The 20,496-nt window shown below is 40.8% G+C and overlaps 32 non-coding genes and 4 pseudogenes across 32 annotated transcripts; 9 read left to right on the forward strand and 27 right to left on the reverse strand.

The window, feature by feature from the left end:
- Window positions 1-84: 84 nt before the first annotated feature.
- Window positions 85-203, reverse strand: LOC130616247 (5S ribosomal RNA). The gene has a single exon (XR_008977330.1). It is a non-coding gene; the product is annotated as a 5S ribosomal RNA (ribosomal RNA).
- A 450-nt stretch (window positions 204-653) lies between these two features.
- On the reverse strand, window positions 654-772 carry LOC130616248 (5S ribosomal RNA). The gene has a single exon (XR_008977332.1). It is a non-coding gene; the product is annotated as a 5S ribosomal RNA (ribosomal RNA).
- Window positions 773-1,222: 450 nt separating this feature from the next.
- Window positions 1,223-1,341, reverse strand: LOC130616508 (5S ribosomal RNA). The gene has a single exon (XR_008977590.1). It is a non-coding gene; the product is annotated as a 5S ribosomal RNA (ribosomal RNA).
- A 450-nt stretch (window positions 1,342-1,791) lies between these two features.
- LOC130617159 (5S ribosomal RNA) lies at window positions 1,792-1,910 on the reverse strand. Its single transcript, XR_008978237.1, has one exon. It is a non-coding gene; the product is annotated as a 5S ribosomal RNA (ribosomal RNA).
- Window positions 1,911-2,360: 450 nt separating this feature from the next.
- Window positions 2,361-2,479, reverse strand: LOC130617650 (5S ribosomal RNA). Its single transcript, XR_008978726.1, has one exon. It is a non-coding gene; the product is annotated as a 5S ribosomal RNA (ribosomal RNA).
- A 450-nt stretch (window positions 2,480-2,929) lies between these two features.
- Window positions 2,930-3,048, reverse strand: LOC130615660 (5S ribosomal RNA). Its single transcript, XR_008976747.1, has one exon. It is a non-coding gene; the product is annotated as a 5S ribosomal RNA (ribosomal RNA).
- A 450-nt stretch (window positions 3,049-3,498) lies between these two features.
- Window positions 3,499-3,617, reverse strand: LOC130616662 (5S ribosomal RNA). Its single transcript, XR_008977743.1, has one exon. It is a non-coding gene; the product is annotated as a 5S ribosomal RNA (ribosomal RNA).
- A 450-nt stretch (window positions 3,618-4,067) lies between these two features.
- On the reverse strand, window positions 4,068-4,186 carry LOC130617545 (5S ribosomal RNA). Its single transcript, XR_008978623.1, has one exon. It is a non-coding gene; the product is annotated as a 5S ribosomal RNA (ribosomal RNA).
- Window positions 4,187-4,634: 448 nt separating this feature from the next.
- Window positions 4,635-4,753, reverse strand: LOC130615838 (5S ribosomal RNA). The gene has a single exon (XR_008976925.1). It is a non-coding gene; the product is annotated as a 5S ribosomal RNA (ribosomal RNA).
- A 449-nt stretch (window positions 4,754-5,202) lies between these two features.
- On the reverse strand, window positions 5,203-5,321 carry LOC130615839 (5S ribosomal RNA). Its single transcript, XR_008976926.1, has one exon. It is a non-coding gene; the product is annotated as a 5S ribosomal RNA (ribosomal RNA).
- A 450-nt stretch (window positions 5,322-5,771) lies between these two features.
- On the reverse strand, window positions 5,772-5,890 carry LOC130615661 (5S ribosomal RNA). The gene has a single exon (XR_008976749.1). It is a non-coding gene; the product is annotated as a 5S ribosomal RNA (ribosomal RNA).
- Window positions 5,891-6,340: 450 nt separating this feature from the next.
- On the reverse strand, window positions 6,341-6,459 carry LOC130616388 (5S ribosomal RNA). The gene has a single exon (XR_008977470.1). It is a non-coding gene; the product is annotated as a 5S ribosomal RNA (ribosomal RNA).
- Window positions 6,460-6,909: 450 nt separating this feature from the next.
- LOC130615304 (5S ribosomal RNA) lies at window positions 6,910-7,028 on the reverse strand. The gene has a single exon (XR_008976393.1). It is a non-coding gene; the product is annotated as a 5S ribosomal RNA (ribosomal RNA).
- Window positions 7,029-7,477: 449 nt separating this feature from the next.
- LOC130616283 (5S ribosomal RNA) lies at window positions 7,478-7,596 on the reverse strand. Its single transcript, XR_008977366.1, has one exon. It is a non-coding gene; the product is annotated as a 5S ribosomal RNA (ribosomal RNA).
- Window positions 7,597-8,046: 450 nt separating this feature from the next.
- On the reverse strand, window positions 8,047-8,165 carry LOC130616344 (5S ribosomal RNA). The gene has a single exon (XR_008977426.1). It is a non-coding gene; the product is annotated as a 5S ribosomal RNA (ribosomal RNA).
- A 450-nt stretch (window positions 8,166-8,615) lies between these two features.
- LOC130618762 (5S ribosomal RNA) lies at window positions 8,616-8,734 on the reverse strand (annotated as a pseudogene).
- A 449-nt stretch (window positions 8,735-9,183) lies between these two features.
- On the reverse strand, window positions 9,184-9,302 carry LOC130617320 (5S ribosomal RNA). Its single transcript, XR_008978397.1, has one exon. It is a non-coding gene; the product is annotated as a 5S ribosomal RNA (ribosomal RNA).
- Window positions 9,303-9,752: 450 nt separating this feature from the next.
- On the reverse strand, window positions 9,753-9,871 carry LOC130616608 (5S ribosomal RNA). The gene has a single exon (XR_008977689.1). It is a non-coding gene; the product is annotated as a 5S ribosomal RNA (ribosomal RNA).
- A 450-nt stretch (window positions 9,872-10,321) lies between these two features.
- On the reverse strand, window positions 10,322-10,440 carry LOC130616610 (5S ribosomal RNA). The gene has a single exon (XR_008977690.1). It is a non-coding gene; the product is annotated as a 5S ribosomal RNA (ribosomal RNA).
- A 450-nt stretch (window positions 10,441-10,890) lies between these two features.
- Window positions 10,891-11,009, reverse strand: LOC130618416 (5S ribosomal RNA; annotated as a pseudogene).
- A 449-nt stretch (window positions 11,010-11,458) lies between these two features.
- On the reverse strand, window positions 11,459-11,577 carry LOC130615840 (5S ribosomal RNA). The gene has a single exon (XR_008976927.1). It is a non-coding gene; the product is annotated as a 5S ribosomal RNA (ribosomal RNA).
- A 450-nt stretch (window positions 11,578-12,027) lies between these two features.
- LOC130615662 (5S ribosomal RNA) lies at window positions 12,028-12,146 on the reverse strand. Its single transcript, XR_008976750.1, has one exon. It is a non-coding gene; the product is annotated as a 5S ribosomal RNA (ribosomal RNA).
- A 450-nt stretch (window positions 12,147-12,596) lies between these two features.
- Window positions 12,597-12,715, reverse strand: LOC130615942 (5S ribosomal RNA). The gene has a single exon (XR_008977028.1). It is a non-coding gene; the product is annotated as a 5S ribosomal RNA (ribosomal RNA).
- Window positions 12,716-13,165: 450 nt separating this feature from the next.
- On the reverse strand, window positions 13,166-13,284 carry LOC130615305 (5S ribosomal RNA). Its single transcript, XR_008976394.1, has one exon. It is a non-coding gene; the product is annotated as a 5S ribosomal RNA (ribosomal RNA).
- A 449-nt stretch (window positions 13,285-13,733) lies between these two features.
- LOC130616284 (5S ribosomal RNA) lies at window positions 13,734-13,852 on the reverse strand. Its single transcript, XR_008977367.1, has one exon. It is a non-coding gene; the product is annotated as a 5S ribosomal RNA (ribosomal RNA).
- Window positions 13,853-14,302: 450 nt separating this feature from the next.
- Window positions 14,303-14,421, reverse strand: LOC130617703 (5S ribosomal RNA). The gene has a single exon (XR_008978779.1). It is a non-coding gene; the product is annotated as a 5S ribosomal RNA (ribosomal RNA).
- A 450-nt stretch (window positions 14,422-14,871) lies between these two features.
- LOC130618698 (5S ribosomal RNA) lies at window positions 14,872-14,990 on the reverse strand (annotated as a pseudogene).
- A 560-nt stretch (window positions 14,991-15,550) lies between these two features.
- Window positions 15,551-15,669, forward strand: LOC130615915 (5S ribosomal RNA). The gene has a single exon (XR_008977002.1). It is a non-coding gene; the product is annotated as a 5S ribosomal RNA (ribosomal RNA).
- A 558-nt stretch (window positions 15,670-16,227) lies between these two features.
- On the forward strand, window positions 16,228-16,346 carry LOC130617136 (5S ribosomal RNA). Its single transcript, XR_008978214.1, has one exon. It is a non-coding gene; the product is annotated as a 5S ribosomal RNA (ribosomal RNA).
- Window positions 16,347-16,795: 449 nt separating this feature from the next.
- LOC130617395 (5S ribosomal RNA) lies at window positions 16,796-16,914 on the forward strand. Its single transcript, XR_008978472.1, has one exon. It is a non-coding gene; the product is annotated as a 5S ribosomal RNA (ribosomal RNA).
- Window positions 16,915-17,364: 450 nt separating this feature from the next.
- LOC130617653 (5S ribosomal RNA) lies at window positions 17,365-17,482 on the forward strand. The gene has a single exon (XR_008978730.1). It is a non-coding gene; the product is annotated as a 5S ribosomal RNA (ribosomal RNA).
- Window positions 17,483-17,932: 450 nt separating this feature from the next.
- LOC130617654 (5S ribosomal RNA) lies at window positions 17,933-18,050 on the forward strand. Its single transcript, XR_008978731.1, has one exon. It is a non-coding gene; the product is annotated as a 5S ribosomal RNA (ribosomal RNA).
- A 452-nt stretch (window positions 18,051-18,502) lies between these two features.
- On the forward strand, window positions 18,503-18,621 carry LOC130618481 (5S ribosomal RNA; annotated as a pseudogene).
- Window positions 18,622-19,070: 449 nt separating this feature from the next.
- On the forward strand, window positions 19,071-19,189 carry LOC130617391 (5S ribosomal RNA). Its single transcript, XR_008978469.1, has one exon. It is a non-coding gene; the product is annotated as a 5S ribosomal RNA (ribosomal RNA).
- A 450-nt stretch (window positions 19,190-19,639) lies between these two features.
- On the forward strand, window positions 19,640-19,757 carry LOC130617763 (5S ribosomal RNA). Its single transcript, XR_008978840.1, has one exon. It is a non-coding gene; the product is annotated as a 5S ribosomal RNA (ribosomal RNA).
- Window positions 19,758-20,207: 450 nt separating this feature from the next.
- On the forward strand, window positions 20,208-20,326 carry LOC130616568 (5S ribosomal RNA). The gene has a single exon (XR_008977649.1). It is a non-coding gene; the product is annotated as a 5S ribosomal RNA (ribosomal RNA).
- Window positions 20,327-20,496: the final 170 nt, after the last annotated feature.

Consider the following 20,496-nt stretch of genomic DNA (forward strand, 5'->3'; position numbering starts at 1 on the left):
CTTACTTGATTTACTCAGCGGCTATTGCGTAAAAAAGATATGTCACAGTCGTAATGATAAATAATTTAACGTGAAAAAGTCAATAGCCTGCGACACCGGGAGTTCCCAGGCGGTCCCCCATCCAAGTACTATCCCGGCCCGACGATGCTTAACTTCCGTGATCGGACGAGAACAGGTGTGTTCATCGTGGTATGGTCGTAGACAAGCATACGGGCAGATATCTACGATTTATTAGCACATTACATCGAAAATGGTTTAAACTTTAAAGGTCATATTTCTTGACTGGATCATCCGAAATAGGTCGTGTTTATGTGCATTTGAAAGCTCTTTTCAAGCGCTATCCATTAATTACGACAACCATGCGCTTTAAGATTTCCGGTAAAAAGTTCCAACGAAGGCAATCTAGGGTACTTTCAGACTTAATTTTCATATGACAAAGTTAATTAGCAAATTAACTACATCGCCATTTTCTTTGTCTGACGCTCGTAATCTATTCATTTGCGACGTGGCGCATTTATTGCAGCCAGATTGTAGCCGTTTTGATGGGAAAGAAACTTCTAATCACGTCTCTTACTTGATTTACTCAGCGGCTATTGCGTAAAAAAGATATGTCACAGTCGTAATGATAAATAATTTAACGTGAAAAAGTCAATAGCCTGCGACACCGGGAGTTCCCAGGCGGTCCCCCATCCAAGTACTATCCCGGCCCGACGATGCTTAACTTCCGTGATCGGACGAGAACAGGTGTGTTCATCGTGGTATGGTCGTAGACAAGCATACGGGCAGATATCTACGATTTATTAGCACATTACATCGAAAATGGTTCAAACTTTAAAGGTCATATTTCTTGACTGGATTATCCGAAATAGGTCGTGTTTATGTGCATTTGAAAGCTCTTTTCAAGCGCTATCCATTATTTTCGACAACCATGCGCTTTAAGACTTCCGGTAAAAAGTTCCAACGAAGGCAATCCAGGGTACTTTCAGACTTAATTTTTATATGACAAAGTTAATTAGCAAATTAACTACATCGCCATTTTCTTTGTCTGACGCTCGTAATCCATTCATTTGCGACGTGGCGCATTTATTGCAGCCAGATCGTAGCCGTTTTGAATGGAAAGAAACTTCTAATCACGTCCCTTACTTCATTTACTCAGCGGCTATTGCGTAAAAAAGATACGTCACAGTCGTAATGATAAATATTTTAACGTGAAAAAGTCAATAGCCTACGACATCGGGATTTCCCAGGCGGTCCCCCATCCAAGTACTATCCCGGCCCGACGATGCTTAACTTCCGTGATCGGACGAGAACAGGTGTGTTCATCGTGGTATGGTCGTAGACAAGCATACGGGCAGATATCTACGATTTATTAGCACATTACATCGAAAATGGTTCAAATTTTAAAGGTCATATTTCTTGACTGGATTATCCGAAATAGGTCGTGTTTATGTGCATTTGAAAGCTCTTTGCAAGCGCTATCTATTATTTACGACAACCATGCGCTTTAAGATTTCCGGTAAAAAGTTCCAACGAAGGCAATCTAGGGTACTTTCAGACTTAATTTTCATATGACAAAGTTAATTAGCAAATTAACTACATCGCCATTTTCTTTGTCTGACGCTCGTAATCCATTCATTTGCGACGTGGCGGATTTATTGCAGCCAGATCGTAGCCGTTTTGAATGGAAAGAAACTTCTAATCACGTCCCTTACTTGATTTACTCAGCGGCCATTGCGTAAAAAAGATACGTCACAGTCGTAATGATAAATAATTTAACGTGAAAAAGTCAATAGCCTACGACACCGGGAGTTCCCAGGCGGTCCGCCATCCAAGTACTATCCCGGCCCGACGATGCTTAACTTCCGTGATCGGACGAGAACAGGTGTGTTCATTGTGGTATGGTCGTAGACAAGCATACGGGCAGATATCTACGATTTATTAGCACATTACATCGAAAATGGTTCAAACTTTAAAGGTCATATTTCTTGACTGGATTATCCGAAATAGGTCGTGTTTATGTGCATTTGAAAGCTCTTTTCAAGCGCTATCCATTATTTACGACAACCATGCGCTTTAAGACTTCCGGTAAAAAGTTCCAACGAAGGCAATCTAGGGTACTTTCAGACTTAATTTTTATATGACAAAGTTAATTAGCAAATTAACTACATCGCCATTTTCTTTGTCTGACGCTCGTAATCCATTCATTTGCGACGTGGCGCATTTATTGCAGCCAGATCTTAGCCCTTTTGAATGGAAAGAAACTTCTAATCACGTCCCTTACTTCATTTACTCAGCGGCTATTGCGTAAAAAAGATACGTCACAGTCGTAATGATAAATATTTTAACGTGAAAAAGCCAATAGCCTACGACATCGGGAGTTCCCAGGCGGTCCCCCATCCAAGTACTATCCCGGCCCGACGATGCTTAACTTCCGTGATCGGACGAGAACAGGTGTGTTCATCGTGGTATGGTCGTACACAAGCATACGGGCAGATATCTACGATTTATTAGCACATTACATCGAATATGGTTTAAACTATAAAGGTCATATTTCTTGACTGGATTATCCGAAATAGGTCGTGTTTATGTGCATTTGAAATCTCTTTTCAAGAGCTACCCATTATTTACGACAACCATGCGCTTTAAGATTTCCGGTAAAAAGTTCCAACGAAGTCAATCTAGGGTACTTTCAGACTTAATTTTCATATGACAAAGTTAATTAGCAAATTAACTACATCGCCATTTTCTTTGTCTGACGCTCGTAATCCATTCATTTGCGACGTGGCGCATTTATTGCAGCCATATCGTAGCCGTTTTGAAGGGAAAGAAACTTCTAATCACGTCCCTTACTTGATTTACTCAGCGGCTATTGCGTAAAAAAGATACGTCACAGTCGTAATGATAAATAATGTAACGTGAAAAAGTCAATAGCCTACGACACCGGGAGTTCCCAGGCGGTCCCCCATTCAAGTACTATCCCGGCCCGACGATGCTTAACTTCCGTGATCGGACGAGAACAGGTGTGTTCATCGTGGTATGGTCGTAGACAAACAAACGGGCAGATATCTACGATTTATTAGCACATTACATCGAAAATGGTTTAAACTTTAAAGGTCATATTTCTTGACTGGATCATCCGAAATAGGTCGTGTTTATGTGCATTTGAAAGCTCTTTTCAAGCGCTATCCATTAATTACGACAACCATGCGCTTTAAGATTTCCGGTAAAAAGTTCCAACGAAGGCAATCTAGGGTACTTTTAGACTTAATTTTCATATGACAAAGTTAATTAGCAAATTAACTACATCGCCATTTTCTTTGTCTGACGCTCGTAATCTATTCATTTGCGACGTGGCGCATTTATTGCAGCCAGATCGTAGCCGTTTTGAAGGGAAAGAAACTTCTAATCACGTCCCTTACTTGATTTACTCAGCGGCTATTGCGTAAAAAAGATACGTCACAGTCGTAATGATAAATAATGTAACGTGAAAAAGTCAATAGCCTACGACACCGGGAGTTCCCAGGCGGTCCCCCATTCAAGTACTATCCCGGCCCGACGATGCTTAACTTCCGTAATCGGACGAGAACAGGTGTGTTCATCGTGGTATGGTCGTAGACAAACAAACGGGCAGATATCTACGATTTATTAGCACATTACATCGAAAATGGTTTAAACTTTAAAGGTCATATTTCTTGACTGGATCATCCGAAATAGGTCGTGTTTATGTGCATTTGAAAGCTCTTTTCAAGCGCTATCCATTAATTACGACAACCATGCGCTTTAAGATTTCCGGTAAAAAGTTCCAACGAAGGCAATCTAGGGTACTTTCAGACTTAATTTTCATATGACAAAGTTAATTAGCAAATTAACTACATCGCCATTTTCTTTGTCTGACGCTCGTAATCTATTCATTTGCGACGTGGCGCATTTATTGCACCCAGATTGTAGCCGTTTTGAAGGGAAAGAAACTTCTAATCACGTCTCTTACTTGATTTACTCAGCGGCCATTGCGTAAAAAAGATACGTCACAGTCGTAATGATAAATAATTTAACGTGAAAAAGTCAATAGCCTACGACACCGGGAGTTCCCAGGCGGTCCCCCATCCAAGTACTATCCCGGCCCTACGATGCTTAACTTCCGTGATCGGACGAGAACAGGTGTGTTCATCGTGGTATGGTCGTAGACAAGCATACAGGCAGATATCTACGATTTATTAGCACATTACATCGAATATGGTTCAAACTATAAAGGTCATATTTCTTGACTGGATTATCCGAAATAGGTCGTGTTTATGTGCATTTGAAATCTCTTTTCAAGAGCTACCCATTATTTACGACAACCATGCGCTTTAAGATTTCCGGTAAAGAGTTCCGACGAAGACAATATAGGGTACTTTCAGATTTAATTTTTATATGACAAAGTTAATTAGCAAATTAACTATATCGCCATTTTCTTTGTCTGACGCTCGTAATCCATTCATTTGCGACGTGGCGCATTTATTGCAGCCAGATCGTAGCCGTTTTGAGGGAAAGAAACTTCTAATCACGTCCCTTACTTGTTTACTCAGCGGCTATAGCGTAAAAAAGATACGTCACAGTCGTAATGATAAATAATGTAACGTGAAAAAGTCAATAGCCTACGACACCGGGAGTTCCCAGGCGGTGTCCCATCCAAGTACTATCCCGGCCCGACGATGCTTAACTTCCGTGATCGGACGAGAACAGGTGTGTTCATCGTGGTATGGTCGTAGACAAGCATACGGGCAGATATCTACGATTTATTAGCACATTACATCGAATATGGTTCAAACTATAAAGGTCATATTTCTTGACTGGATTATCCGAAATAGGTCGTGTTTATGTGCATTTGAAATCTCTTTTCAAGAGCTACCCATTATTTACGACAACCATGCGCTTTAAGATTTCCGGTAAAGAGTTCCGACGAAGGCAATATAGGGTACTTTCAGATTTAATTTTTATATGACAAAGTTAATTAGCAAATTAACTACATCGCCATTTTCTTTGTCTGACGCTCGTAATCCATTCATTTGCGACGTGGCGCATTTATTGCAGCCAGATCGTAGCCGTTTTGAGGGAAAGAAACTTCTAATCACGTCCCTTACTTGATTTACTCAGCGGCTATAGCGTAAAAAAGATACGTCACAGTCGTAATGATAAATAATGTAACGTGAAAAAGTCAATAGCCTACGACACCGGGAGTTCCCAGGCGGTGTCCCATCCAAGTACTATCCCGGCCCGACGATGCTTAACTTCCGTGATCGGACGAGAACAGGTGTGTTCATCGTGGTATGGTCGTAGACAAGCATACGGGCAGATATCTACGATTTATTAGCACATTACATCGAAAATGGTTCAAATTTTAAAGGTCATATTTCTTGACTGGGTGATCGGAAATAGGTCGTGTTTATGTGCATTTGAAAGCTCTTTTTAAGCGCTATCGATTCTGTACGACAGTAATGCGCTTTAAGATTTCCGGTAAAAAGTTCCAACGAAGGCAATCTAGGGTACTTGCAGACTTAATTTTCATATGACAAAGTTATTTAGCAAAGCAACTACATCGCCATTTTCTTTGTCTGATGCTCGTAATCCATTCATTTGCGACGTAGCGCATTTATTGCAGCAAGATTGTAGCCGTTTTGAAGGGAAAGCAACTTCTAATCATGTCCCTTACTTGATTTACTCAGCGGCTATTGCGTAAAAAAGATACGTCACAGTCATAATGATAAATAATGTAATGTGAAAAAGTCAATAGCCTACGACACCGGGAGTTCCCAGGCGGTCCCCCATTCAAGTACTATCCCGGCCCGACGATGCTTAACTTCCGTGATCGGACGAGAACAGGTGTGTTCATCGTGGTATGGTCGTAGACAAACAAACGGGCAGATATCTACGATTTATTAGCACATTACATCGAAAATGGTTTAAACTTTAAAGGTCATATTTCTTGACTGGATCATCCGAAATAGGTCGTGTTTATGTGCATTTGAAAGCTCTTTTCAAGCGCTATCCATTAATTACGACAACCATGCGCTTTAAGATTTCCGGTAAAAAGTTCCAACGAAGGCAATCTAGGGTACTTTCAGACTTAATTTTCATATGACAAAGTTAATTAGCAAATTAACTACATCGCCATTTTCTTTGTCTGACGCTCGTAATCTATTCATTTGCGACGTGGCGCATTTATTGCAGCCAGATTGTAGCCGTTTTGAAGGGAAAGAAACTTCTAATCACGTCTCTTACTTGATTTACTCAGCGGCTATTGCGTAAAAAAGATACGTCACAGTCGTAATGATAAATAATTTAACGTGAAAAAGTCAATAGCCTACGACACCGGGAGTTCCCAGGCGGCCCCCCATTCAAGTACTATCCCGGCCCGACGATGCTTAACTTCCGTGATCGGACGAGAACAGGTGTGTTCATCGTGGTATGGTCGTAGACAAGCATACGGGCAGATATCTACGATTTATTAGCACATTACATCGAATATGGTTCAAACTATAAAGGTCATATTTCTTGACTGGATTATCCGAAATAGGTCGTGTTTATGTGCATTTGAAATCTCTTTTCAAGAGCTACCCATTATTTACGACAACCATGCGCTTTAAGATTTCCGGTAAAAAGTTCCAACGAAGTCAATCTAGGGTACTTTCAGACTTAATTTTCATATGACAAAGTTAATTAGCAAATTAACTACATCGCCATTTTCTTTGTCTGACGCTCGTAATCCATTCATTTGCGACGTGGCGCATTTATTGCAGCCATATCGTAGCCGTTTTGAAGGGAAAGAAACTTTTAATCACGTCCCTTAATTGATTTTCTCAGCGGCTATTGCGTAAAAAAGATACGTCACAGTCGTAATGATAAATAATTTAACGTGAAAAAGTCAATAGCCTACGACACCGGGAGTTCCCAGGCGGTCCCCCATCCAAGTACTATCCCGGCCCGACGATGCTTAACTTCCGTGATCGGACGAGAACAGGTGTGTTCATCGTGGTATGGTCGTAGACAAGCATACGGGCAGATATCTACGATTTATTAGCACATTACATCGAAAATGGTTCAAACTTTAAAGGTCATATTTCTTGACTGGATTATACGAAGAGGTCGTGTTTATGTGCATTTGAAAGCTCTTTTCAAGCGCTATCCATTATTTACGACAACCGTGCGCTTTAAGATTTCCGGTAAAAAGTTCCAACGAAGGCAATCTAGGGTACTTTCAGACTTAATTTTCATATGACAAAGTTATTTAGCAAATTAACTACATCGCCATTTTCTTTGTCTGACGCTCGTAATCCATTCATTTGCGACGTGGCGCATTTATTGCAGCCAGATCGTAGCCGTTTTGAAGGGAAAGAAACTTCTAATCACGTCCCTTACTTGATTTACTCAGCGGCTATTGCGTAAAAAAGATACGTCACAGTCGTAATGATAAATAATTTAACGTGAAAAAGTCAATAGCCTACGACACCGGGAGTTTCCAGGCGGTCCCCCATCCAAGTACTATCCCGGCCCGACGATGCTTAACTTCCGTGATCGGACGAGAACAGGTGTGTTCATCGTGGTATGGTCGTAGACAAGCATACAAGCAGATATCTACGATTTATTAGCACATTACATCGAAAATGGTTCAAACTTTAAAGGTCATATTTCTTGACTAGATTATCCGAAATAGGTCGTGTTTATGTGCATTTGAAAGCTCTTTTCAAGCGCTATCCATTATTTACGACAACCATGCGCTTTAAGACTTCCGGTAAAAAGTGCCAACGAAGGCAATCTAGGGTACTTTCAGACTTAATTTTTATATGACAAAGTTAATTAGCAAATTAACTACATCGCCATTTTCTTTGTCTGACGCTCGTAATCCATTCATTTGCGACGTGGCGCATTTATTGCAGCCAGATCGTAGCCGTTTTGAATGGAAAGAAACTTCTAATCACGTCCCTTACTTCATTTACTCTGCGGCTATTGCGTAAAAAAGATACGTCACAGTCGTAATGATAAATATTTTAACGTGAAAAAGTCAATAGCCTACGACATCAGGAGTTCCCAGGCGGTCCCCCATCCAAGTACTATCCCGGCCCGACGATGCTTAACTTCCGTGATCGGACGAGAACAGGTGTGTTCATCGTGGTATGGTCGTAGACAAGCATACGGGCAGATATCTACGATTTATTAGCACATTACATCGAAAATGGTTCAAATTTTAAAGGTCATATTTCTTGACTGGATTATCCGAAATAGGTCGTGTTTATGTGCATTTGAAAGCTCTTTGCAAGCGCTATCCATTATTTACGACAACCATGCGCTTTAAGATTTCTGGTAAAAAGTTCCAACGAAGGCAATCTAGGGTACTTTCAGACTTAATTTTCATATGACAAAGTTAATTAGCAAATTAACTACATCGCCATTTTCTTTGTCTGACGCTCGTAATCCATTCATTTGCGACGTGGCGCATTTATTGCAGCCAGATCGTAGCCGTTTTGAATGGAAAGAAACTTCTAATCACGTCCCTTACTTGATTTACTCAGCGGCCATTGCGTAAAAAAGATACGTCACAGTCGTAATGATAAATAATTTAACGTGAAAAAGTCAATAGCCTACGACACTGGGAGTTTTCAGGCGGTCCGCCATCCAAGTACTATCCCGGCCCGACGATGCTTAACGTCCCTGATCGGACGAGAACAGTTGTGTTCATCGTGGTATGGTCGTAGACAAGGATACGGGCAGATATCTACGATTTATTAGCACATTATATCGAAAATGGTTCAAACTTTAAAGGTCATATTTCTTGACTGGATTATACGAAGAGGTCGTGTTTATGTGCATTTGAAAGCTCTTTTCAAGCGCTATCCATTATTTACGACAACCGTGCGCTTTAAGATTTCCGGTAAAAAGTTCCAACGAAGGCAATCTAGGGTACTTTCAGACTTAATTTTCATATGACAAAGTTATTTAGCAAATTAACTACATCGCCATTTTCTTTGTCTGACGCTCGTAATCCATTCATTTGCGACGTGGCGCATTTATTGCAGCCAGATCGTAGCCGTTTTGAAGGGAAAGAAACTTCTAATCACGTCCCTTACTTGATTTACTCAGCGGCTATTGCGTAAAAAAGATACGTCACAGTCGTAATGATAAATAATTTAACGTGAAAAAGTCAATAGCCTACGACACCGGTAGTTTCCAGGCGGTCCCCCATCCAAGTACTATCCCGGCCCGACGACGCTTAACTTCCGTGATCGGACGAGAACAGGTGTGTTCATCGTGGTATGGTCGTAGACAAGCATACAAGCAGATATCTACGATTTATTAGCACATTACATCGAAAATGGTTCAAACTTTAAAGGTCATATTTCTTGACTAGATTATCCGAAATAGGTCGTGTTTATGTGCATTTGAAAGCTCTTTTCAAGCGCTATCCATTATTTACGACAACCATGCGCTTTAAGACTTCCGGTAAAAAGTGCCAACGAAGGCAATCTAGAGTACTTTCAGACTTAATTTTTATATGACAAAGTTAATTAGCAAATTAACTACATCGCCATTTTCTTTGTCTGACGCTCGTAATCCATTCATTTGCGACGTGGCGCATTTATTGCAGCCAGATCGTAGCCGTTTTGAATGGAAAGAAACTTCTAATCACGTCCCTTACTTCATTTACTCAGCGGCTATTGCGTAAAAAAGATACGTCACAGTCGTAATGATAAATATTTTAACGTGAAAAAGTGAATAGCCTACGACATCGGGAGTTCCCAGGCGGTCCCCCATCCAAGTACTATCCCGGCCCGACGATGCTTAACTTCCGTGATCGGACGAGAACAGGTGTGTTCATCGTGGTATGGTCGTAGACAAGCATACGGGCAGATATCTACGATTTATTAGCACATTACATCGAAAATGGTTCAAATTTTAAAGGTCATATTTCTTGACTGGATTATCCGAAATAGGTCGCGTTTATGTGCATTTGAAAGCTCTTTGCAAGCGCTATCCATTATTTACGAAAACCATGCGCTTTAAGATTTCTGGTAAAAAGTTCCAACGAAGGCAATCTAGGGCACTTATAGACTTAATTTTCATATGACAAAGTTAATTAGCAAATTAACTACATCGCCATTTTCTTTGTCTGACGCTCGTAATCCATTCATTTGCGACGTGGCGCATTTATTGCAGCCAGATCGTAGCCGTTTTGAATGGAAAGAAACTTCTAATCACGTCCCTTACTTCATTTACTCAGCGGCTATTGCGTAAAAAAGATACGTCACAGTCGTAATGATAAATATTTTAACGTGAAAAAGTGAATAGCCTACGACATCGGGAGTTCCCAGGCGGTCCCCCATCCAAGTACTATCCCGGCCCGACGATGCTTAACTTCCGTGATCGGACGAGAACAGGTGTGTTCATCGTGGTATGGTCGTAGACAAGCATACGGGCAGATATCTACGATTTATTAGCACATTACATCGAAAATGGTTCAAATTTTAAAGGTCATATTTCTTGACTGGATTATCCGAAATAGGTCGCGTTTATGTGCATTTGAAAGCTCTTTGCAAGCGCTATCCATTATTTACGAAAACCATGCGCTTTAAGATTTCTGGTAAAAAGTTCCAACGAAGGCAATCTAGGGTACTTTCAGACTTAATTTTCATATGACAAAGTTAATTAGCAAATTAACTACATCGCCATTTTCTTTGTCTGACGCTCGTAATCCATTCATTTGCGACGTGGCGCATTTATTGCAGCCAGATCGTAGCCGTTTTGAATGGAAAGAAACTTCTAATCACGTCCCTTACTTGATTTACTCAGCGGCCATTGCGTAAAAAAGATACGTCACAGTCGTAATGATAAATAATTTAACGTGAAAAAGTCAATAGCCTACGACACTGGGAGTTTTCAGGCGGTCCGCCATCCAAGTACTATCCCGGCCCGACGATGCTTAACGTCCGTGATCGGACGAGAACAGGTGTGTTCATCGTGGTATGGTCGTAGACAAGCATACGGGCAGATATCTACGATTTATTAGCACATTACATCGAAAAGGGTTCAAACTTTAAAGGTCATATTTCTTGACTGGATTATCCGAAATAGGTCGTGTTTATGTGCATTTGAAATCTCTTTTCAAGAGCTACCCATTATTTACGACAACCATGCGCTTTAAGATTTCCGGTAAAGAGTTCCGACGAAGGCAATATAGGGTACTTTCAGATTTAATTTTTATATGACAAAGTTAATTAGCAAATTAACTACATCGCCATTTTCTTTGTCTGACGCTCGTAATCCATTCATTTGCGACGTGGCGCATTTATTGCAGCCAGATCGTAGCCGTTTTGAGGGAAAGAAACTTCTAATCACGTCCCTTACTTGATTTACTCAGCGGCTATAGCGTAAAAAAGATACGTCACAGTCGTAATGATAAATAATGTAACGTGAAAAAGTCAATAGCCTACGACACCGGGAGTTCCCAGGCGGTGTCCCATCCAAGTACTATCCCGGCCCGACGATGCTTAACTTCCGTGATCGGACGAGAACAGGTGTGTTCATCGTGGTATGGTCGTAGACAAGCATACGGGCAGATATCTACGATTTATTAGCACATTACATCGAAAATGGTTCAAATTTTAAAGGTCATATTTCTTGACTGGGTGATCGGAAATAGGTCGTGTTTATGTGCATTTGAAAGCTCTTTTTAAGCGCTATCGATTCTGTACGACAGTAATGCGCTTTAAGATTTCCGGTAAAAAGTTCCAACGAAGGCAATCTAGGGTACTTGCAGACTTAATTTTCATATGACAAAGTTATTTAGCAAAGCAACTACATCGCCATTTTCTTTGTCTGATGCTCGTAATCCATTCATTTGCGACGTAGCGCATTTACTGCAGCAAGATTGTAGCCGTTTTGAAGGGAAAGCAACTTCTAATCATGTCCCTTACTTGATTTACTCAGCGGCTATTGCGTAAAAAAGATACGTCACAGTCATAATGATAAATAATGTAATGTGAAAAAGTCAATAGCCTACGACACCGGGAGTTCCCAGGCGGTCCCCCATTCAAGTACTATCCCGGCCCGACGATGCTTAACTTCCGTGATCGGACGAGAACAGGTGTGTTCATCGTGGTATGGTCGTAGACAAACAAACGGGCAGATATCTACGATTTATTAGCACATTACATCGAAAATGGTTTAAACTTTAAAGGTCATATTTCTTGACTGGATCATCCGAAATAGGTCGTGTTTATGTGCATTTGAAAGCTCTTTTCAAGCGCTATCCATTAATTACGACAACCATGCGCTTTAAGATTTCCGGTAAAAAGTTCCAACGAAGGCAATCTAGGGTACTTTCAGACTTAATTTTCATATGACAAAGTTAATTAGCAAATTAACTACATCGCCATTTTCTTTGTCTGACGCTCGTAATCTATTCATTTGCGACGTGGCGCATTTATTGCAGCCAGATTGTAGCCGTTTTGAAGGGAAAGAAACTTCTAATCACGTCTCTTACTTGATTTACTCAGCGGCTATTGCGTAAAAAAGATACGTCACAGTCGTAATGATAAATAATTTAACGTGAAAAAGTCAATAGCCTACGACACCGGGAGTTCCCAGGCGGCCCCCCATCCAAGTACTATCCCGGCCCGACGATGCTTAACTTCCGTGATCGGACGAGAACAGGTGTGTTCATCGTGGTATGGTCGTAGACAAGCATACGGGCAGATATCTACGATTTATTAGCACATTACATCGAATATGGTTCAAACTATAAAGGTCATATTTCTTGACTGGATTATCCGAAATAGGTCGTGTTTATGTGCATTTGAAATCTCTTTTCAAGAGCTACCCATTATTTACGACAATCATGCGCTTTAAGATTTCCGGTAAAAAGTTCCAACGAAGTCAATCTAGGGTACTTTCAGACTTAATTTTCATATGACAAAGTTAATTAGCAAATTAACTACATCGCCATTTTCTTTGTCTGACGCTCGTAATCCATTCATTTGCGACGTGGCGCATTTATTGCAACCATATCGTAGCCGTTTTGAAGGGAAAGAAACTTTTCATCACGTCCCTTAATTGATTTTCTCAGCGGCTATTGCGTAAAAACGATACGTCACAGTCGTAATGATAAATAATTTAACGTGAAAAAGTCAATAGCCTACGACACCGGGAGTTCCCAGGCGGTCCCCCATCCAAGTACTATCCCGGCCCGACGATGCTTAACTTCCGTGATCGGACGAGAACAGGTGTGTTCATCGTGGTATGGTCGTAGACAAGCATACGGGCAGATATCTACGATTTATTAGCACATTACATCGAAAATGGTTCAAACTTTAAAGGTCATATTTCTTGACTGGATTATACGAAGAGGTCGTGTTTATGTGCATTTGAAAGCTCTTTTCAAGCGCTATCCATTATTTACGACAACCGTGCGCTTTAAGATTTCCGGTAAAAAGTTCCAACGAAGGCAATCTAGGGTACTTTCAGACTTAATTTTCATATGACAAAGTTATTTAGCAAATTAACTACATCGCCATTTTCTTTGTCTGACGCTCGTAATCCATTCATTTGCGACGTGGCGCATTTATTGCAGCCAGATCGTAGCCGTTTTGAAGGGAAAGAAACTTCTAATCACGTCCCTTACTTGATTTACTCAGCGGCTATTGCGTAAAAAAGATACGTCACAGTCGTAATGATAAATAATTTAACGTGAAAAAGTCAATAGCCTACGACACCGGGAGTTTCCAGGCGGTCCCCCATCCAAGTACTATCCCGGCCCGACGATGCTTAACTTCCGTGATCGGACGAGAACAGGTGTGTTCATCGTGGTATGGTCGTAGACAAGCATACAAGCAGATATCTACGATTTATTAGCACATTACATCGAAAATGGTTCAAACTTTAAAGGTCATATTTCTTGACTAGATTATCCGAAATAGGTCGTGTTTATGTGCATTTGAAAGCTCTTTTCAAGCGCTATCCATTATTTACGACAACCATGCGCTTTAAGACTTCCGGTAAAAAGTGCCAACGAAGGCAATCTAGGGTACTTTCAGACTTAATTTTTATATGACAAAGTTAATTAGCAAATTAACTACATCGCCATTTTCTTTGTCTGACGCTCGTAATCCATTCATTTGCGACGTGGCGCATTTATTGCAGCCAGATCGTAGCCGTTTTGAATGGAAAGAAACTTCTAATCACGTCCCTTACTTCATTTACTCAGCGGCTATTGCGTAAAAAAGATACGTCACAGTCGTAATGATAAATATTTTAACGTGAAAAAGTCAATAGCCTACGACATCAGGAGTTCCCAGGCGGTCCCCCATCCAAGTACTATCCCGGCCCGACGATGCTTAACTTCCGTGATCGGACGAGAACAGGTCTGTTCATCGTGGTATGGTCGTAGACAAGCATACGGGCAGATATCTACGATTTATTAGCACATTACATCGAAAATGGTTCAAATTTTAAAGGTCATATTTCTTGACTGGATTATCCGAAATAGGTCGTGTTTATGTGCATTTGAAAGCTCTTTGCAAGCGCTATCCATTATTTACGACAACCATGCGCTTTTAGATTTCTGGTAAAAAGTTCCAACGAAGGCAATCTAGGGTACTTTCAGACTTAATTTTCATATGACAAAGTTAATTAGCAAATTAACTACATCGCCATTTTCTTTGTCTGACGCTCGTAATCCATTCATTTGCGACGTGGCGCATTTATTGCAGCCAGATCGTAGCCGTTTTGAATGGAAAGAAACTTCTAATCACGTCCCTTACTTGATTTACTCAGCGGCCATTGCGTAAAAAAGATACGTCACAGTCGTAATGATAAATAATTTAACGTGAAAAAGTCAATAGCCTACGACACTGGGAGTTTTCAGGCGGTCCGCCATCCAAGTACTATCCCGGCCCGACGATGCTTAACGTCCCTGATCGGACGAGAACAGGTGTGTTCATCGTGGTATGGTCGTAGACAAGGATACGGGCAGATATCTACGATTTATTAGCACATTATATCGAAAATGGTTCAAACTTTAAAGGTCATATTTCTTGACTGGATTATACGAAGAGGTCGTGTTTATGTGCATTTGAAAGCTCTTTTCAAGCGCTATCCATTATTTACGACAACCATGCGCTTTAAGACTTCCGGTAAAAAGTTATCAAGTAAGGGACATGATTAGAAGTTGCTTTCCCTTCAAAACGGCTACAATCTTGCTGCAATAAATGCGCCACGTCGCAAATGAATGAATTACGAGCATCAAACAAAGAAAATGGCGATGTAGTTGCTTTGCTAATTAACTTTGTCATATGAAAATTAAGTCTGAAAGTACCCTAGATTGCCTTCGTTGGAACTTTTTACCGGAAATCTTAAAGCGCATGGTTGTCGTAAATAATGGAAAGCGCTAGAAAAGAGCTTTCAAATGCACATAAACACGACCTATTTCGGATAATCCAGTCAAGAAATATGACCTTTAAAGTTTGAACCATTTCCGATGTAATGTGCTAATAAATCGTAGATATCTGCCCGTATGCTTGTCTACGACCATACCACGATGAACACACCTGTTCTCGTCCGATCACGGAAGTTAAGCATCGTCGGGCCGGGATAGTACTTGGATGGGGGACCGACTGGGAACTCCCGGTGTCGTAGGCTATTGACTTTTTCACGTTAAATTATTTATCATTACGACTGTGACGTATCTTTTTTACGCAATAGCCGCTGAGTAAATCAAGTAAGGGACGTGATTAGAAGTTTCTTTCCCTTCAAAACTGCTACAATCTTGCTGCAATAAATGCGCCACGTCGCAAATGAATGAATTACGAGCATCAGACAAAGAAAATGGCGATGTAGTTGCTTTGCTAATTAACTTTGTCATATGAAAATTAAGTCTGAAAGTACCCTAGATTGCCTTCGCAAATGAATGGATTACAAGCGTCAGACAAAGAAAATGGCGATGTAGTTAATTTGCTAATTAACTTTGTCATATGAAAATTAAGTCTGAAAGTACCCTAGATTGCCTTCGTTGGAACTTTTTACCGGAAATCTTAAAGCGCACGGTTGTCGTAAATAATGGATAGCGCTTGAAAAGAGCTCTCAAATGCACATAAACACGACCTATTTCGGATAATCCAGTCAGAAATATGACCTTTAAAGTTTGAACCATTTTCGATGTAATGTGCTAATAAATCGTAGATATCTGCCCGTATGCTTGTCTACGACCATACCACGATGAACACACCTGTTCTCGTCCGATCACGGAAGTTAAGCATCGTCGGGCCGGGATAGTACTTGGATGGGGCACCGCCTGGGAACTCCCAGTGTCGTAGGCTATTGACTTTTTCACGTTAAATTATTTATCATTACGACTGTGACGTATCTTTTTTACGCAATAGCCGGTGAGTAAATCAAATAAGGGACGTGATTAGAAGTTTCTTTCCCTTCAAAACGGCTACGATCTGGCTGCAATAAATGCGCCACGTCGCAAATGAATGGATTACGAGCGTCAGACAAAGAAAATGCCGATGTAGTTAATTTGCTAATTAACTTTGTCATATGAAAATTAAGTCTGAAAGTACCCTAGATTGTCTTCGTTGGAACTTTTAACGGAAATCTTAAAGCGCACGGTTGTCGTAATTAATGGATGGCGCTTGAAAAGAGCTTTCAAATGCACATAAACACGACCTATTTCGGATGATCCAGTCAAGAAATGTGACCGTTAAAGTTTGAGCCATTTGCGATGTAATGTGCTAATAAATCGTAGATATCTGCCCGTATGCTTGTCTACGACCATACCACGATGAACACACCTGTTCTCGTCCGACCACGAAAGTTAAGCATCGTCGGGCCGAGATAGTACTTGGATGGGGGACCGCCTGGGAACTCCCGGTGTCGTAGGCTATTGACTTTTTCACGTTACATTATTTATCATTACGACTGTGACGTATCTTTTTTACGCAATAGACGTTGAGTAAATCAAGTAAGGGACGTGATTAGAAGTTTCTTTCCCTTCAAAACGGCTACAATCTTGCTGCAATAAATGCGCCACGACGCAAGTGAATGGATTACGAGCGTCAGACAAAGAAAATGGCGATGTAGTTAATTTGCTAATTAACTTTGTCATATGAAAATTAAGTCTGAAAGTACCGTAGATTGCCTTCGTTGGAACTTTTTACCGGAAATCTTAAAGCGCATGGTTGTGGTTAATAATGGATAGCGCTTGAAAAGAGCTTTCAAATGCACATAAACACGACCTATTTCGGACAATCCAGTCAAGAAATATGACCTTTAAAGTTTAAACCATTTTCGATGTAATGTGCTAATAAATCGTAGATATCTGCCCGTTTGTTTGTCTACGACCATACCACGATGAACACACCTGTTCTCGTCCGATCACGGAAGTCAAGCATCGTCGGGCCGGGGTAGTACTTGGATGGGGACGGCCTGGGAACTCCCGGTGTCGTAGGCTATTGACTTTTTCACGTTACATTATTTATTATTACGAATGTGACGTATCTTTTTTACGCAATAGCCGCTGAGTAAATCAAGTAAGGGACATGATTAGAAGTTACTTTCCCTTCAAAACGGCTAAAATCTGGCTGCAATAAATGCGCCACGTCGCAAATGAATGGATTACGAGCGTCAGACAAAGAAAATAGAGATGTAGTTAATTTGCTAATTAACTTTGTCATATGAAAATTAAGTCTGAAAGTACCGTAGATTGCCTTCGTTGGAACTTTTTACCGGAAATCTTGAAGCGCATGGTTGTGGTTATTAATGGATAGCGCTTGAAAAGAGCTTTCAAATGCACATAAACACGACCTATTTCGGATAATCCAGTCAAGAAATATGACCTTTAAAGTTTAAACCATTTTCGATGTAATGTGCTAATAAATCGTAGATATCTGCCCGTTTGTTTGTCTACGACCATACCACGATGAACACACCTGTTCTCGTCCGATCACGGAAGTCAAGCATCGTCGGGCCGGGGTAGTACTTGGATGGGGACGGCCTGGGAACTCCCGGTGTCGTAGGCTATTGACTTTTTCACGTTACATTATTTATTATTACGAATGTGACGTATCTTTTTTACGCAATAGCCGCTGAGTAAATCAAGTAAGGGACATGATTAGAAGTTGCTTTCCCTTCAAAACGGCTACAATCTGGCTGCAATAAATGCGCCACGTCGCAAATGAATGGATTACGAGCGTCAGACAAAGAAAATAGCGATGTAGTTAATTTGCTAATTAACTTTGTCATATGAAAATTAAGTCTGAAAGTACCCTTGATTGCCTTCGTTTGAACTTTTTACCGGAAATCTCTTAAAGCGCCTGGTTGTCGTAAATAATAGTTAACGCTTGAAAAGAGCTTTCAAATGCACATAAACACGACCTATTTCGGATAATCCAGTCAAGAAATATGACCTTTAAAGTTTGAACCATTTCCGATGTAATGTGCTAATAAATCGTAGATATCTGCCCGTATGCTTGTCTACGACCATACCACGATGGGCACACCTGTTCTCGTCCGATCACGGAATTTAGGCATCTTCGGGCCGGGATAGTACTTGGATGGGGGACCGCCTGGGAACTCCCGGTGTCGTAGGCTATTGACTTTTTCACGTTACATTATTTATCATTACGACTGTGACGTATCTTTTTTACGCAATAGACGCTGAGTAAATCAAGTAAGGGACGTGATTAGAAGTTTCTTTCCCTTCAAAACGGCTACAATCTTGCTGCAATAAATGCGCCACGACGCAAGTGAATGGATTACGAGCGTCAGACAAAGAAAATGGCGATGTAGTTAATTTGCTAATTAACTTTGTCATATGAAAATTAAGTCTTAAAGTACCCTTGATTGCCTTCGTTGGAACTTTTTACCGGAAATCTTAAAGCGCATGGTTGTCGTAAATAATGGATAGCGCTTGAAAAGAGCTTTCAAATGCACATAAACACGACCTATTTCGGATAATCTAGTCAGGAAATATGACCTTTAAAGTTTAAACCATTTTCGATGTAATGTGCTAATAAATCGTAGATATCTGCCGTTTGTTTGTCTACGACCATACCACGATGAACACACCTGTTCTCGTCCGATAACGGAAGTTAAGCATCGTCGGGCCGGGATAGTACTTGGAGGGGGGACCGCCTGGGAACTCCCGGTGTCGTAGGCTATTGACTTTTTCACGTTACATTATTTATCATTACGACTGTGACGTATCTTTTTTACGCAATAGCCGCTGAGTAAATCAAGTAAGGGACATGATTAGAAGTTTCTTTCCCTTCAAAACGGCTACAATCTTGCTGCAATAAATGCGCCACGTCGCAAATGAATGGATTACGAGCATCAGACAAAGAAAATGGCGATGTACTCACTTTGCTAATTAACTTTGTCATATGAAAATTAAGACTGAAATTACACTAGATTGCCTTCGTTGGAACTTTTTACCGGAAATCTTAAAGCGCATTTTTGTCGCTAATAATGGATAGCGCTTGAAAAGAGCTTTCAAATGCACATAAACACGACCTATTTCGGATAATCCAGTCAAGAAATATGACCTTTAAAGTTTAAACCATTTTCGATGTAATGTGCTAATAAATCGTAGATATCTGCCCGTTTGTTTGTCTACGACCATACCACGATGAACACACCTGTTCTCGTCCGATCACGGAAGTTAAGCATCGTCGGGCCGGGATAGTACTTGGATGGGGAACGCCTGGGAACTCCCGGTGTCGTAGGCTATTGACTTTTTCACGTTACATTATTTATCATTACGAATGTGACGTATCTTTTTCACGCAATAGCCGCTGAGTAAATCATGTAAGGGACATGATTAGAAGTTGCTTTCCCTTCAAAACGGCTACAATCTTGCTGCAATAAATGCGCCACGTCGCAAATGAATGGATTACGAGCGTCAGACAAAGAAAATGGCGATGTACTGACTTTGCTAATTAACTTTGTCATATGAAAATTAAGTCTGCAAGTACCCTAGATTGCCTTCGTTGGAACTTTTTACCGGAAATCTTAAAGCGCGTGGTTGTGGTAATTAATGGATAGCGCTTGAAAAAAGCTTTCAAATGCACATAAACACGACCTATTTCGGATGATCCAGTCAAGAAATATGACCTTTAAAGTTTAAACCATTTTCTATGTAATGTGCTAGTAAATCGTAGATATCTGCCCGTTTGTTTGTCTACGACCATACCACGATGAACACACCTGTTCTCGTCTGATCACGGAAGTAAAGCATCGTCGGGCCGGGATAGTACTTGGATGGGGGACCGCCTGGGAACTTCCGGTGTCGTAGGCTATTGACTATTTCACGTTTTATTATTTATCATTACGACTGTGACGTATCTTTTTTACGCAATAGCCGCAGAGTGAATCAAGTAAGGGACATGATTAGAAGTTTCTTTCCCTTAAAAAGGGCTACAATCTTGCTGCAATAAATGCGCCACGTCGCAAATCAATGGATTAAGA

The sequence above is a fragment of the Hydractinia symbiolongicarpus genome, chromosome 11 (genome assembly GCF_029227915.1).
Source record: "Hydractinia symbiolongicarpus strain clone_291-10 chromosome 11, HSymV2.1, whole genome shotgun sequence".
NCBI classification, from domain to species: domain Eukaryota; kingdom Metazoa; phylum Cnidaria; class Hydrozoa; order Anthoathecata; family Hydractiniidae; genus Hydractinia; species Hydractinia symbiolongicarpus.